The sequence below is a fragment of the Megalobrama amblycephala genome, linkage group LG23 (assembly GCF_018812025.1).
Source record: "Megalobrama amblycephala isolate DHTTF-2021 linkage group LG23, ASM1881202v1, whole genome shotgun sequence".
NCBI lineage: Eukaryota > Metazoa > Chordata > Actinopteri > Cypriniformes > Xenocyprididae > Megalobrama > Megalobrama amblycephala.
The window spans coordinates 16166960-16184422 of record NC_063066.1 but is presented as its reverse complement, the minus strand read 5'-3'; the positions used below and the strand labels follow the sequence as shown (position 1 = coordinate 16184422).

Genomic DNA, 17463 nt, shown 5'->3' with positions numbered 1-17463 from the left:
TATATATATATATATATATATATATATATCATTGTACATCCAAATGTGTTTTCTAAGGTTTTTGGTCATTTTTAATTTACATTTTGTAAATTCAGTAACTCAAATACCAAAAAAAAAAAAAAAAAAAAAAAAAAAAAAATGTGTTATGCATAAATGACAAAGTCCTTTTAGGGGATGGATTTTTTTCTGTATACAGTAGCTGCATTATTGTTCATTACTGGTAGGCAGTATAATAGCCTTTTTGCCTGTATTTTAGGTTGATGTTAGTACATTTTATAGAAGAGAGGTAGGACAAGCTGTACCTTTTCCAGAAAGAATTGATGATAGTGACGACAGTGCATCAGAAAATAAGGTTGTAGTAAGAAAGGAAGAAGTTGAAGATCCAGAAGGATAGAAGCAGTGAGGGTAATGGCGGAGATGAAGAATATAAGTCATACATTGTTGTGGAAGTTAGGCATTTTGGTACATTATCAGTTTGGAAGATGTGATCCATATTACAACCAGAGGTCAGGAAAGATGCCACTGCCTATTAACCTCACTTCTCTGACAAGCAAATACTCCAAAAATGATGACTAAAAAGGTCAAAATCGAGCTGCATGTGGAAAGTGTGGGGTACACTGAAAAAGAAGAGTCTTGTTGATTTTCACTTGCGCTACAATAATTGATTGCGAATTCCAAGAAAGAAAACAATGTTAAAGATTGTTTTAATGTTTTTTGAAACACTAAGACATGGTTTCACTGTTTTCCAGGTAGCGAAATTGCATCTAAATTTGTGTCATGTGAGTTCCAAATTAAATATAGAAGCTATAAGAAGATGAAATGGAACATTATTAAAGCTTTTTAATGTTTTTTGAAACACTAAGAACTTTTCACTACTTTACTTCGTTTCAGACAATTTGGCAATATTTTTTTTTTTACCCTAATAGGACAATGTCAGTTATAAATGACAAAACCCTAAATAAAGGACACAAATCAGTTGGATAAAATTAATTTTAGTATATGATTTTATACTTAAATATTAGTATTTTTTTTAATCTAATTGTGATTTCATAATTAGTCCCATAGAGGGATAATATATAAATAGAGTTATACTACTACTACTACTACTAATAATAATAATAATAATAATGTGTATTATTACAATAGTTATAATTATATATGTTAGATAGGACCATTTGTGTGTGTGTATATATATATATATATATATATACACACACACACACACACACACACACACACACACACACACACACACACACACACACAATAAATAATAAATTACAATATATACTTGGCATCACTATAATATATTAATACAGTTCATTAATAATAATAATAGTTTTATAATATTATTGTTGTTGATGCTGTTGTTTTTAGAAAAACAATTTAAAAAAAATCAGTGACACATACTAGGGTTGTCTCCACTCATACACTAAATGTTTTATTTATTTATTTATTTATTTAAGTTGGTGGAAGGAAAGATCAAGGTTTCTTTTCTCACTCTTCTCTCCTCACTTCAAGGTCAGATTGTGTGTGTGTTTGCGTGTGTGTGTGTGTGTGCGCGTGTGTTTATCTTTTTTTTTTTTTTTTTTTTTTTTTCGGACACAAGCTGATGACAACCTGAACAGAGCATTTGTGAAATAAGTGTTTATGAGGTAGACACGTCTCTTTCCATCTCTCTCACAAACATTCCAGGCAGCCTTTCATTTTATAACTTTTACATATTGCAAATGCATCATCTGCCAATATAAGAAACCATTCACATCCTACCTATCCTAGCTATTATATTCCACGGTGACAAACATGAACTTTAAATCTTTATGAGTGCTTGAAAAACATTCATCAAACATTCAATATATTTTCCAAAGACATGCTCAAACATCCAAATAAGAGTCTATAGTCTTGCAGCAGATAGAGGGTTAGTATAATTAAACTCCTATGAATTGTTTTATTTATTTTTCCTAAGTAAGTAACTGCTGAAATGAGGGAGTGGTGGCTATAACCTGTCTTTATTTGTATGTGTGTGTGTGTGTGTGAATGGACCGTAGGTGCCACCTGGGTACTAATGAGTGAGTAATTAGGCTTTGGCACATGCACAGACAGCCACACCTCGCTCCTTAGGACCCCAGCCACCATATGCTGCACCAGTTGGGAGCTCAACTTGCCAAGAACTCTAGAAGAAAGAGAAAAGTAAGTGAAAAGAAAACCTCAGCTCCTTCTTTACAGCAGCACTTTTTCTGAACATTTCAACCTTTGCCATAAAATTGCATGACCTTCTCAGCTAGATGCATTAAAAAATCACAGGTAAACAGAGTAAATAGGAGAATGATGAAAGAAAACTTGGTAATTTGCTAAGTGCCAGCTCTATTCATGCCAGTGTAGCCTGATCTCAAACACATTCAGAATGCTCACAAAGAAAGGGGTGTGTCTTTAAAAAAAAAAAGAGGGTAAGCTGGGCTGGTGTCGGTCAAGGATTAAAGTGGTTTGATTTCTTTTTACAGGTGAAAAAAAAAAAAAAAAATCTGACCCTAGACAGCAGGAACACAGCACAGCATAAAGATTTTAGAGAAAACTTGGAGAGAAAATGTTCTTTCAGCTGCTTTCATGAGCGTGTAAATCAACAGATGTTAGCCAAATGTTATGGGTCTATTTGTTTGTCAGCCTCTGAAATGTTGTCCCTTCCCACTGTGAAATATATTAACAACGTCCTATACAGAAGATACCATTCAGATACCCTCTGCTCTTGACAAGCGCAAGTCATTTCTGGGTCACATTTGGGCCATTTGTGGGACAGAGAGAACACACACACATACACAAATATGCTTAACCATCTGCTCCTGATGGCCGTGGTGGTGTAACATTACCTCAAGCTAACTTTGCAGGAAGGACAGCAAGGGAGTCTTTGGCCATTTGGTGATTCTGCAGTGATCTGAAGAGCAGTGCTGTGTACTTTAGTTAATGTGCAAATATCCTAATGTAGTGGTTCCCAACCTTTTTTACTCCAAGGCCGCCATTTAGTCCATATTTCACAGCAGCACGATGAGAAATGGCTTGGGCTGCTCCGAAACACGTATGAAAGAGGTGGTGCTTTGTTTTATTATTATTTTTTTTATAATATATAAAAAAATTATTAATAATAAAATTGATGAATTATATTAATATATTTAATTTTAAGTTATCTTTCTGCCCCCCGGAGGATCATTGAGACCCCCTAGTGTGCCGCAGCCCACAGGTTGAAAACCACTGCCCTAATGAAATATTAGTAGGCTAAATGTAGACTCGCTCTGATCGGATTACTGAATCGGTGAATTGCTGACTCAACAACAGCAGCAATCGGATCAGTACAATTCACTATTGAACAGTTCAATGCGGTTTGAGAACCGATTCAACGGAAAGGATTTGGCTTGAAAGAACGATTATTTTTCAATCTCATTCTCTTTACTTTAAAATGATGATGAATGAAACGTTTTATAAAATGCACTGGAGTAAAACATCAGAATTTATGCTTTGGAGTGTAGTTAATTCAAATTAAAAGTTTCCCAAAATGAAAATGCTCAGATACTAGACAAAATACAGTAATGAAGTAAAAAATAGTTGCCTATACTATTGCTGTAGAGAAAACATAGGACATATATGAAGCAAACAGTTGCAAACATGTGAATCTTGAGGACCACAAGCTCCTAGCTCAGGCAGTATTGACATACTGATTTGAGGCCATTATTCTTATTATACTTATAGGCACAGCTTCCCTTCTTCAGATGAAAGTGCTATTATTTGTTCAAGGCTCCTGGGCTATTTTTTTCTGAGGTAGCACTGATCTCTGTGTTAGCAGGTAAATCAATTTTATCGGCCACGGCAGGTCCCAAGCTCTGCCGTCTGTGTCCCGGTCATTAGCTATACTGATTTGTGTAACACGTTAAAAGTTGTTAAAGATAGTCTCTATTGACGTCTCTGCACATCCCTTTCACAGCATAATCTCGAAGGGAGCGTCCATTCATCTTCAGCCTGGTCCCTGTCCTCTGGCTAAAAGGGATAGCAATATTTCTGCCAGCGTCCAGCAGGGTGAAACTGTGTCAAGTTTTTATTCAGCTCTGTCTGATAAGGTGAGTCTAAGTATAGTATAGGGCTGTAGACATCAACAAATCAGCACAACATTTCTATGTCATTCAAAATGTCTGAGAGCCTCGTTTTCTCTTTAATTATGTTTAATAATGATCCATGGCCTATTATAATAGTAATCCAAGACATGTTATTCATAATTTAATCACAGAAAATAAAAAAATATGTTTGTTATTAATTACAGAGAGATTTTTTTTTGAAGAACCTCGACTTTTTATATCACAACATACTAGCCCTATTTTGTCACTCTTAGAAAAAGTTCAGCACGTTTATATAGAAGTGTAGGGTTCTTGACTCAATGAAGCTGCATTTCCACCAAAATTAACAACTTGTCCCAGGAACTTTTTTCCCCCCAGACCTATTGCTAGCTGCATTTCCATAGCGGTCTAAATTACCGTGAAGATAGTCCGGTAACGTAGGACTGCGCACGACTTTCCAGTTCCTGCTGGATTTTGTCCTCCACATATAAGCTTAATAAAGCCTGAACCTCATCGTTAGTTCATCAGTCGTATTTTTTAAACTCCATTGTCAATTCAAATAGCAAACAACTCTTTCTGCATGCACCGCAACAGACTTAAAAAAACAAAAACAAAACGATGGTTGAAATAAAATGCTGCATAAACTCAACCAATCAACATGTTCAGCACCAAAGTCCAATCCCCGAAAGTTCCGGAACTTTGAAAAAGTACTACCAAAGACTATAGATATAGAAAGACGGTTCACTCCTATTAGTTATGAGCAGGGTTACCAGGTTTTCACAACAAAACCTGCCCAATTGCTCCTCAAAACTAGCCCAAAACTAGCCCAATGGAATTTCAGGGGGGTCACAAGGTAAAAATCGTGTTCTGGGGGGTAAAATTTGTGTTTTTGGCTGGGCTCCCCTGGTAAAATTTGCATTCCAGGGACTAAATATCACGTTATTTTGGGTCATTTCAACCCACTGCAACAGTATAAAAGTAGCCCAATTCTGCGGGAAAACCGCGGACTTGGCAACACTGGTTATGAATGGGAGAAACTGCAATGCGCAATATGCCGGAATATGTCCTGCCTTCTAAGTAAAAGAGCCAGTCGCTGATTGATAAAGTCATTGCGTCATTGTAGCTGCCGTTAGAGGCTCCAGTTCCCATAGAAACCTGAAACTTGCACTTAGGACTGCACATGCACATTGGCTCATCTAGCCTGAAAAATAAGCTTTTTTTAATGCTATTTTAGCATAAGAAACAACATTTATGGGACATATGTCAGATTTTGTTGCTGATTTTGAATATATGTAATTTAATTGGGAGTTCACCAAGCAGTTTATGAGATTTCAGCATTCCCCCATTCACATAGATAGGACTTGGTCTTGGATGAGCGAAATAGCTGCCCGGAGGCATTGCAAATATGGCTGCCGAGTGAACAGACTTTCCTTGAAAGGGACTTTGTTACTACCTAGCGAGCAGGTACTTTCAGAGGGGGATTTTTTTACCTGGAACTTCATTTAGATCCTGGTTCCTGCGGTCGAAACATACTGAGTACCACCCCAAAGTTCCTAGTTCCTGAGGAAAGTTCCTGCGGTGGAAACACGGCTTGAAACCTTTATGCCAAAAAAATAAAATAAAATAAAATAAAATAAGGTTCTTTAAGGAGAAATGTCTTAAATTATTGCGTAATACTTTCATTTTCAACAGGTTATTTCATTTTTATTTTCTAGTGACATGTTTACAAGCTGTTAAATTTATAAAATTTAAATATTACATTTAATTTTAAAACAAAATTAATTAAAACTAAATCAATAAAATGATCTCATGACTGAACACCTAAAAGGTTCTATAAACCCTTTAGGGTTTAAAACCTTTTCTTCTAAGAGTGTGATATCTAGGTATGCTTACCTCATCCAGTCAAAATTTAGAGATGAAACTATCAGCTTTCCACCACTACTGACCAAGAAAAAGTTCACTAAATACAGATTTACCTTATGTGACAGCATTCCTTCAATAGAAGATGGTCATGCTATATGGGGTAAGTTATCACAATGGAACATGCCACTAAACAGCCTATTGGCATTTCAGCAAAATAAAAAATAAATAAATAAAACAATTATAAAATATAAAACAAATCATGTAAAAGCAACAATGTAAACGGTAATGCACAAATAAATCAAATTATTGTTTTGGCCAACAAATATTGTAATAAATATAATATAATATAATATAATATAATATAATATAATATATATATATATATATATATAATATAATATAATATAATATAATATAATATAATATAATATAATATAATAAGTATTATTTGAAGAGATGTTGAACAAGGTGCTTTAAACCACAGTACTGTACTAAACATGGCAAGAGAAAAGAATCCTATAATTGATCTCAAAACTGGCTTCTACACTGTAAAAAAGAATTGTTGGTTTAACTTAAAAAGTAAGTTACCTGGCTAAAAATTTTGAGTTCATTGAAAAAAAAAAAAAAAAAAAAATGAGTTAATACAATGAAGGTGATTGGTTTAATCAACAGAAACTCAAAATATTATGTTATCTGAGCTACACTAATGATCTAAGTTGATTTGACAAAAGAAAAAATGTTGCGATAACAAATCAGGTTTTTTTTACAGTGTAGTTACTGAGATACAGCCATTGTAGCAGATACAACAACATTCTATTCTGCCTGACACACACACACACACACACACAGACACACACAATATTTTCTGACTTTTGGTTGTGATAAATAATGAGTGATTTAGAGTGATTCTATCCTTGCAATACAAAGGATCTCTTTACATCTGCTTCTTGAATTCTTTTTATTATTAATTTCATCCTACATTTCAATGCAGCATAAGTGTAAAAACAAGCCAAAGCTTTTTAGTACAGCAACAGAGATTGTTCAGTAAAGTGACTGGAAGGCAACCCAACACATTTGAGTATAAACAGTCTTTGGAGCTCTAATTTTAGCAGTGACTTCTTCATCTGCAACGTTTGTATTGACTCTTCAAAGTCTAACTCTGGCATCGGATTTTAACAGACCACCATTCCACTTATCGAGTTGACAGAATGCACATCCCTATCATGACGAACACATGAACTAACTCTTTTGTGGAGCAGGATATGATAGAGCTGAACAGAACCAAATGGTGGAACAGGAGGAGAGAACAGTGTAGCCCCGGGAGATAACAGTGGCTGCCACAGTGGATGAGATACTGATCTAAATGAAAACAAACAGAGATAAGAGGGAGATTGGAATCACACTGGCACACTCTGGAGTCCCTGCGCGTGTTTGTGTTTGCGCGCGAGCCCGTGCGTGTAAGCCCCCACGCCTGCCCCGCGGTAGCGACCACCCATCAGATAGATATCAGCTTGAACAATTAGAGCGACGCCTCCACTCTCACTAGATGAAGATTCTCAGTGGCGTAGTGCGGGGTTTAATTTTGGGGCCCTTAATTTTTTATGAGGTATCAATGTGGAATCTTGAGTAGGAGATTTGCGCGTGTGCTTTTTATGTCGCTCGAGGGACATCAATCCACATATCAGCGAGAACAGATGAAGAACTCAGTCTGTTGTGGCTGAAAGCGTGTCTCCAAGACACAGAGGTAATACTTCTGCTCTGAAGTCAGATGAAACAGAGATTCTGGTTTGGGGCCCGAAACCCCATTGGACATCACTCCCACAGCTTTCGCAGTTAATCTGGTTGATGCTCCCACTAAAGCTCTCATATTTTGAGATCACACACCAAGGAGCAAGAACTGATCCAGTAATCTTGTTTGATATCTCTATCAAAAACGTAGACGATACGCCACTGTGGAAATTAGGACAGTTTGGTATTTGCATTTCATTTGGTCAGATTGATAGCGCGAATGGCCATTTCTGCATGCCGTCTTTGTCCTTGCGCGCTTGCTTCAGTCTGAATGACCGCAAACGCAGTATGACAGATCTCATAATGTATAGTGAGTTGGGTTTTGTCAAAGCAGGTCATCCTGAACACAAAGTTAAATTAAACTGTTAAAGAGGCCCAGATTAGCTGAACTATGAAAGGCTTTCTGAAAAGGGTCGTCCTGAATCCATAATTAAATTTCCATTAGTCTAACATAAGAGTAGTGGCTTTACTTTAAATTAAGGGTAGAAAATTGACTTTGCCATTATGTTTGGGAGGCCCAGCTGCAAACATATTTAGAAACATTTGTGTTATTGTTTTAGTGGCAACAACATTTGTAACACCTCCTTAACCACTCTTTCTATTAAGAGACTGCCAAGTCTTGAGTGTTAGATTGGAGTCTAATATTCATTCCACATCTTTTATGGAGACATGTATGCACTCACATAAAAAGAGTCTGATGGTCTGATTAATCCACTTCAGGAGAAACCATTATCACAAGAACAATTGGTGTGTCTATCCTTGTGGAGTGGCCATCCATCAATGTCACTGCTACTTATTATTCGCTATTGCCTCAGGAGGTCCACATTTAGCCACTATGGAAACTCTTACAGTCATAATTCAGGTTTGCCTGTAGTTTTGACATGCATTCATACTTTTTTTTTTTTTTTTCAAAGGCTTTTAATGATAAACCACAATCATTTTTGAGTATATTCACAAGTTGTTATTTGCAGATCAAAGTAGAGTGTTTTTGTACTTGCGTCAGCGTGTGTCTTTAAAATCTTCACAGATGGATGTTGATGCCTGTATTTTAAGTGAGTTTTTGGTGGTTTCACAGTGTTTCATAATTCTGTGGTCATCAGGCAGTGATTTGCTGCCTACATGTGAAGTGACCGTCTGCACAAATGAGTCATCATTCACACCGAACACTGACAGTGTGGAGAACTCAGAGTTCTTCTCAAATTCAGGGAAAACATCATTAAAGCTAAAAGACTTTTAAAGTTTCTTTTAACAATAACAAAACTGAGTTCTTAATGACATTTGTTCAGCATCTCTCCACCTGCCTTTTTAATGTTAACCACCTTCGGTTAAGCTTGGCGGTCCCCAGAGGTTAAAATTGCATTCGGGACCCTTCTCTAATCAGGGCCTTTGGAGTCCCTGGCATTCAGTAACCAAATAGGTCAGTGACTCTTTCTGCAAGTTACATTGTTACAGCAGTAGGTGGCAAGAAGTGACTTATGTCATTTAATCATTCATTCATTTAACGATTTGTTCAGAAATGCTATTTTATTCATGAACAAACAAGCAAGTCATTTGCTGTGTCCCATTTCGGAGGCTGTCCTCTGGAGGTTGCATTTGTAGGCTGCAAACATCATTGAGGATGTCTTATTTAAGAAAAGTAACCATAATAAAATTGACTGTTATTTCTTTTGAGGTGTAAAATACTGTAACTTCTTTCTTACATTGCAATCTAATGGTTACTTTTCTGAAATGAGACTGCCTCAATGATGTATGCGGCTGACGAATGTGACCTCCGGAGGACGTGGACCCCGAAATGAGTGAGTGGCCAAATGGATTCATTCCAAAATGAAACATATGACTGCCTATGAGTGAGTCATTTAATCATTCACTCATCCAAATTTATTTCTTCAAGTAGGGTTAGGGTTGATTAATTCAGAAATGCAACACCACTGTTGTGCTTGATTCGGTTGAACAGTTGATTCTGCTTTTGCTTAGTTTGAATTTCCATTGGCAGAGCAAAAATACAGCAATTTGTGTATAAAATCAAACTTAATCAAACTTCTTTGTAACAAAGTTTACGTTCAGGGAAGTAGGAGGCGGGAACTAGTGAATGTTCAACAATTTCATTGACCAAAAATAATCAAACAAAACAAAAATAAAGCAGCAGCCCCTCACGGACAACTGTTACTTAAGATAAAAAAAAAACAAAAAACACATAAATAGTACAAGCCTGGTTCTCTCTCGTCCTTCACTGTCATTACTCCTCCTTTTATCCTCCAGGAGCTCCTCTGTGAGACTCAATCAATACCATTTTCACAGTCGTGCTGTTGGTCTGAAAATCAGAAAGGCTGTGATTTCACTGTGATTCGGAACAACAACACTCTGCTCGTGATATTGTTTATTTGTCGATAATGGACGTTATCCATGAATTAAATTGTTTTTCTTTTTATTAATTCAGACAGCATTGAACCATTCATCTAAGCTGTTGTATGCACCGGGTAATTCCAGTCAAACCTAGTTGTAAATAAATGTAACTACAGTAAGTCATAAGCATTTGATATATTTCAGCAGCTGATGTTTAAGAAATCACAACCGCTGTAGAACACAACTCAGAAAAAGCTGGTAATGTAATTCTGTGTAAAATGTATACACTCGCTGCATTTTTCACCAACTTAACATGGTGAACTCAATCAACAACAGTATTTTTAGTCTTTTCAATGGCATTCACACTCCTTTGAGTGGCTTTGATTACATTATGAGGTACTATAATAAAGTAGCACTCATTTTTGTTACGGACATGCATTGTTGTTTGAATTATGGGCTCTCTGAAAACCCACAAGCCTTGACACTCCTACAGCTCACTATTGTTGAACACAATGTTTTTGAGTCCATGTTTTTTATTCCTCTACTGAGGTCAACACAAAAGGCTACATGTTCATAATCAACATTCATCTCCATCATGAATATGAGTTTATTCAAAAATTAAGTTGTGGCTATGAAAGGAAAACAGTTTTTGCTGCTGCACTTTCACATGAACTCATTATGTTCAAGGTGAATCAACAAAACTTGGCATTCCAGTGCTGCTCTCTGTTAATCTTTAATAAGCTGAACGTCGTATCAGTCCTGACAAGTTTGTGTTGGATATCCAAGCACACTTTCTTCGTCAGTGTGAATTATCTTATTATATCAGTGTACATGTGTATCTTCTTCTGTTCTGGATTAAAGTCCTGTGCACAAGAATGAATATTCGCATGAATAAAAAAAAAAAAAAAAAACATTCTGATCAATATACTAATGACAAAACAGAGAATAAGTTGATTTTATTTATTTATATTTTACTTGTACCTGCACCATCTGCAAAATCAAATCAAAATCAAATCTTTCATGTATATATTTAATATAAGTATTTTAGACTTTCTTGCAACTGCTGATATTGATGGTCTCCAAGTACAAGGAGCATTAAAAAATCATAATGTTACAAAGCAGGTCAAACAGAAGTGATATAAAAAATCTATTTCTGTCTAAAAAAATGTATTTTATTTAGCATACTGTATATTTATACTCTACCCACCTAGCACCCTTTTATTACAACAGCTGTACTATTATTTCTAACCACACACCTCAGATGTGAGAAACTTGTTGTTCAGGGAGCAATGACTCATTTGAAGGACCATCCATACATCACAGATCATAACAATCTATCAAACACTAACTGCACCACAGATGCAAAGAATAAAGATGTTGATATTAGTCCACAGCGGATGAAGCGGAGACTAAACAGAGGCTGTTTTCAGAATCGTTTATCAGATGAATAAACATTCACACTTTTGATGTATAACCTTGTTCCACCCTGTAATGGAAAAGTGATCATCAAGCAGAAAGTTTGTGAAAGAGCACTACTTTGACTTTAAGTAATTCCTTTCTTTTTCTGTTTTCTCTACCCCTCCTACCTCTCTCCCTCCCATCTCTTCTTTGAGAGCTTTTCTGCCAGAGCTGTGCAGAGGTTGAAGTGGATGATGAAGAGGCTGAGCAGGGGGTCTGGCAGCGCTGCATCCCACACAGACGCCTCTCTTGTGGGCATGCCGAGAGAGACATGGCCCCCCGGATGGAAGGTTGCTGGCAGTCTGGAGCTGGAACTGCAGAGGGAAAAGGCTCATTCATTAATCTAACCTGTATATTTTCCATCCTTGTCTCTTCTCCCCCCCACCCTTTCCCTCTTCTAAATGTGTTTTAAAGGGATTTATTTGTGTGTGTGTGTGTGTGTGTGTGTGTGTGTGTGTGTGTGTGTGCGTGTGTGTGCGTAATTTTGCCATATAAGTACTATTTTAGGTTCTCCAAATAACCTTTCAGTGAACAGTTCTTAAAAAAAGAACCTTTTGTGCATTGAGAAGTTTCCTTAGATATTAAATGTTCTTCATGGAACCATAACTTCCTATAAGAGCCTTTATTTTTGTGTGTATGACTTTCTTCCCCAAAAGAAGACATTTTGATGAATGTACTAGTCGTTTTTATTAAGCAGTTACAATGAAATGGGACTGGTTCTTTTAAGCCTCTGAAAGGAGTCCACATGAATCCGAATGCTATATTATTAGCCATTAAATAGCTTTGTGTGAGGAACAGAAAATAATTTTTTTTTTCTTCTTTTTTTCACTGAAACTTTTGACATCCACTCAAGCTCAAGAGTATCAGCGATACCTGATTTGTGAACAGATTGTTCTTTTGAATGGGTTTCTTTTGATTGATCTGGTTCACTAAACAGTTCTGAATAATTCATTCACAAATCAGACAGATCCGGTTCACAAATTCAACTCAGTGACTCAATAAGCTAAAATTGCGTTGGAAAAAAATGATGAATGGTTTTTTGAATTACATGAGGGCAAGTAAATGAAGATACTATTTCATTTATGGGTGAACTGTTCCTTTCAAGTCTGCTTTTAAGGCTTTTTCTATGAAGTCACGCATCATTTTGTTTTGAAGTCATTCTTACCTATAATAAATCTCTCCTTTCGCTTGCTTTCCCACCTCCTTGCTCCACCACCAGCCCCATTTGCTCTTTCTCCATGTGCGGGAGCGCTGACAGATCCTAGGCTGAACGGAAACGACCATGTCCATCCATCCTCGCCATTCTGGCTTCCTCCCTCATCCTGTGTCTCTTCCCCCTCTCCTCTTTCTGTTTTTTTTTTTTTTTTTTTTTTTTTTTCTTTCAGGTGTGCTGGGCTCTTTGGCATTTCCTTTCTTATCGCAGGAGGCAGGCAGGAGTCACAGGCAAACAACACGCATCATTACCTGCATGAGTAAAGTGGTCAGGTCCTGGTACCTTCAACCATTGCAGAATAACTAATGTTTTCTGGAACATTTTCCCAGCTTTGTACCAGCCCAGAGGCAATTTGGGTGCTCAGTCCATCGGAGATAACTCAGATAACTGTGCATTTATTTGGCCTCATGGCTCCGAAAAACTTACAACCTCAGGGGTATGACACCCAGCTCACCAATGCATGAGTGTGGAGGATGACTCCTTAGAATAGAAAAAGCTATATGTTGCTTTTGCCTACCCGTTAAAGTAGTTGTTTACTCATGCTATGTAATAACAAGCCAATATGCTGCTCAGGGACTCCAAAACACACATCAAAATATAATCTATTTGACATGTGCGTTAGGCTTTACTGTATACTAATGGACCAATAGGAAGAAATTATTTATATAAATTATGTATAGGCTACAGTATGAATTATAACATTACATGATGTGTTAAGCAGAATACAAACAGGTAAAAAGTAGTAACCTATGGTGACCGGGAGGGGACATGTTCGGTTCATTTATTTTTGTCGTGGCCACGACATATTAATTCATGGGAACGTCATGTTAACTTGTGGCAGCAAAGTCACTGCACCTTTCAAGACCCAGAAAGGTAGTAAAGACATTGTTAAAATAGTCCATGTGACTATAGTGGTTCAACCTTAATGTTATGAAGCGACAAGAATACATTTTGTGCGCAAAAACAAAACAAAAATAACAACTTTATTCAACAATTTCTTCTCTTCCATGTCAGTCTCTTGTGCAGTTCGCGTAATATAAGAAAGTGCAGCGCTTCTGTATTCTACGTCATAACGCCGACTCAGTATTGGCCGGTTAATGCTTCAGCAACACACGCATGCGCCGTGCTGCTCACGTGTACAGCCCTAAACTGACAGTATTGGCGATTACCAAACTAATTTATTATGTTTCTGTAATGGTTAATCCATACCAGTATGTGTAAGCTCTTTAGTCACAGTAGTGTTTCTAATGCTAAAATATCATTATTTTTGGAATTTAATGGATTCACAAATGTTCAAAAGCATGTCTTTGGAAACAACTAGAAACTATTTGGAAGTCAATAACAGCAGAGATGGTGGAAAAGTACACAACAATAATGCCAGCAGAATGCAAGCTGTTATTATATATATATATATATATTTGTTATTATGTGTGAATGAAGACTATTTAGTTGTTTCAGTTTGTTATTTGCATAATAAATTACAATAACATTTTTAGTTTTAAACAAGTTTTTTACAGAGTTGACTAAAATAATTGTTTTCTCTTCATGGCAGTGGTCGAATAAATTTGTTAAGCATAGTAGTAGTAGTAAGAATAATATATATACACCATTTTTTTTGACTCCAAAGCCCACCAGCAATCTGCAAACTGGCTGAGAACCAGTGGTGTAGGCACCTTTATACATAGAATCTATTTATACAATATAGAATCTAAAGTTGCAACATTTCAAAGTTGTGTTTTGTAGTATCAGGGTTTAACAAGGAAAAGCTGTCATTTAGAGCTACTAGTTCTCATGCATTTATCATTCAAGGTGAAATGCATTTACTTTCAAATGCCAGTAACTCAATCACTCAGAAAATAGACACAGGACCACAATCTCATGCAGTGTTCACATGCAGACAAGCTGCTAATTACAGAGCTAACGATACAACACACAGAGATCCACACAGGTGTGGCTTCCAGTTTACCATGTCCCCAGATACACCTAGAGAAACTAGCATTTAGAATTTGTGTTTGCCCTTTCAACACTCAGAAGATATGGCTGTCTCAGTTATTTCTTTCAAATATTTATTTTATCTCAGATTTTCTCCTAAGATTCCTATTGACACAAATGACACAATTGTTACATTATAGTAAGAGTAAAAAGTTCATATTTGACTTTAGAATCTTGTCAAATTTGAGCACAGTTTTTGATACTTCAAAGATATTTTCTGAAATTTTAGAAAAAGCATTTTTTAGGAGAAACATCTGAGAAGCAGGAAACTTAAGCAAAAGTCTCTGATATTCAAGTTGACATTCCTGCAGGTTGTTTGATTCAGAGATTATAGAAGTTTCATAAACGCAATAAGGCCCCTTGCATCTTTGAGCAAATTGTGGTACTTGGATGTTTGCTGTAGCTTATCCTTACAGTTTATTCTGATTTGAGGAAGATCTGTGCATCTCTGCAAATAGGCGGCCGGTGCCAAACTGAGTATTAAGGAGTAGCTGAAAGTGAAGTTGAGCAGAAAGAGTTGCGGTCGCCTGATGGGGAGTTTTAATTGCCTGCCATTTTCTTCTACCTGTCTGTAACCTTTCATAGCTCTAATTAGTCAACAGTTTCTATCTCATCCTTGCTGCACTGCCCACTCTCTTAACACACTGTGATGTACCAGACAGCAAGTTAGAAAACAGACTAGGGGCTACATGTGATGTGTATTGGTGTGTGTGGGTAAATCTGACCAAATTTAGATCAACCAAATATATTAATTTAATTTATTTTTTTTTATTTATTTATTTATTTTTTGCAAAATTTTGTAAAAAGTTTGAAAATGCTACATTAAATGTTTTTTTTTTTTTTTTTATGTACTATATCCATGTCAATTATAAATATTACAATAAATGTTAACTATAATTTTAAAGATAAAAATGTAAATTTAGAGCTACATGTATAACAACTATGCAAATGCCCTGGCAGCCATTAACCAAATGTGAGGCATTGTGTGATTTCAGTTAAAGGAATAGTTCAACCAAAAAAGAAAATTATCCCATGATTTACTCGCCCTCAAGAAATCCTAGGTGTATATTACTTCTTTCATACGAAAACAATCTAAGATATATTTAAAAAATATCATTGGTCCTCCAAAGTTTATAATGGTTGTGAATGGGGGCCTGCGTTTTGAAGCCAAAAATAATGCATCCATCCATAAATAAAAGTAATCCATACGACTCCAGGGGGTTAATAAAGGTCTTCTGAAGTGAAGCGATGCATTTTTGTTAGAAAAATATCCATATTTACAACTTTATAAATTCAAATAACTAACTTCCGGCGGACGACCGTACGCAGAATGCAGAAGTCGACTTGCGGCAAATGAGTAATCCTCTGATGCGATGTATGACGCAGGATGTTGGAGTATCGTAAGCTTAGACGCCACTCATGGTTCAAACAAATAGGGCTGTACACTGTAAAAAATTACTGTGATTTTAACAGTAAAAGACTGTAAAAATGCTGCGGTGAAAAACAATTGGTTTACAGAAAGTTTATGTACTATATACGGTGAATAACTGTAATAGATCTAACGGTACATTTAATGTAATTTTACGGTAAAATACCATTAAATTCACAGTTTTTGGAAGTGAAAAATAACAATTAATTGTAAAATTTACAGTGAAAAACCGTAAATTGACATTCCCACAATTCCCTGCGTGACACTTCACATTTGATATATTTTCGTTGAAATAACTGTTTCTTCTTAGTTTTTCTAATTTTTTTTCTAATCAGTTATGTACATTAGGGTTTTATGTTACATCTAATGTTGTTAAATTAATGTTTATTGCATTTTTAAAATTTCATGCATGTTACCATGATGGTGTTTAGTGTGTGTGTGAATGACACTGTGTGCACCTTCTATATGTTAGTGTTGTCCTTCTCAGCTTGTGGAAAAGCTGCTTGTGATGAACTTTGATTCATCATGTGACTCTTATCACCACTGTGTTTGGTGACTGTCAGTGTATTATAAAGGTACAAAACAGATATTAGTACTTCATTAGGTTGGTAAATTAACATTATATCAGTTAATGAAATACGTTATTTTACTGCAAATTTAACAGATTTTTTTTTACGTTGCTACTGTATTTTCTACGGTAAAGTTCTGGCAACCACAGATGCTGTTTTTTTACCGTAAATTTTACCGGGATTTTTTTTACAGTGTACAACGAATTTAAGCTCCTCTTCTCTTATATCGAAATCCTCTGGCATTTCTCTTTAAAAATTAAAATGATATAGGTTAACCAGACCTGTGTATATATATATATATATATATATATATATATATATATATATATATATATATTAGAACAGCTCCTGCTAGAGAAAGAAGAATGAAGAAATGAAGATAAGAAAAACCTAGACACTCCATAGGATTTGAAGAACTGTTGCCAAACATATAACATGCTAGAAACAAATAATCACTGCAATAAGGATCCAATCATAGATTCTTAAGCATTTGCCTATTTAAATCCAAACAGCGACTTTTTTTTTTTTTTTTTTTTGGGCGGGCAGTGTATATATAGGCCCTATAGTTACTGCATTAGAACCATTCAATATTTACTTAAATGATGCATGTTATTATTGATTTCATTTTCCATTATATATAGACACTTACAAAGATACAGTACTTTCGCACACGTTGTGGGAATTAACAGGGATGAGGACATCACATCACAA

The 17463-nt window shown here is 35.9% G+C and overlaps 1 long non-coding RNA gene across 1 annotated transcript; it reads left to right on the top strand.

Moving 5' to 3' along the window:
* Window positions 1-1583: 1583 nt before the first annotated feature.
* On the top strand, window positions 1584-12335 carry LOC125259437. Its single transcript, XR_007182806.1, has 3 exons — window positions 1584-2190; window positions 3971-4103; window positions 11705-12335. It is a non-coding gene; the product is annotated as an uncharacterized LOC125259437 (long non-coding RNA).
* The last annotated feature ends 5128 nt before the right edge of the window (window positions 12336-17463 follow it).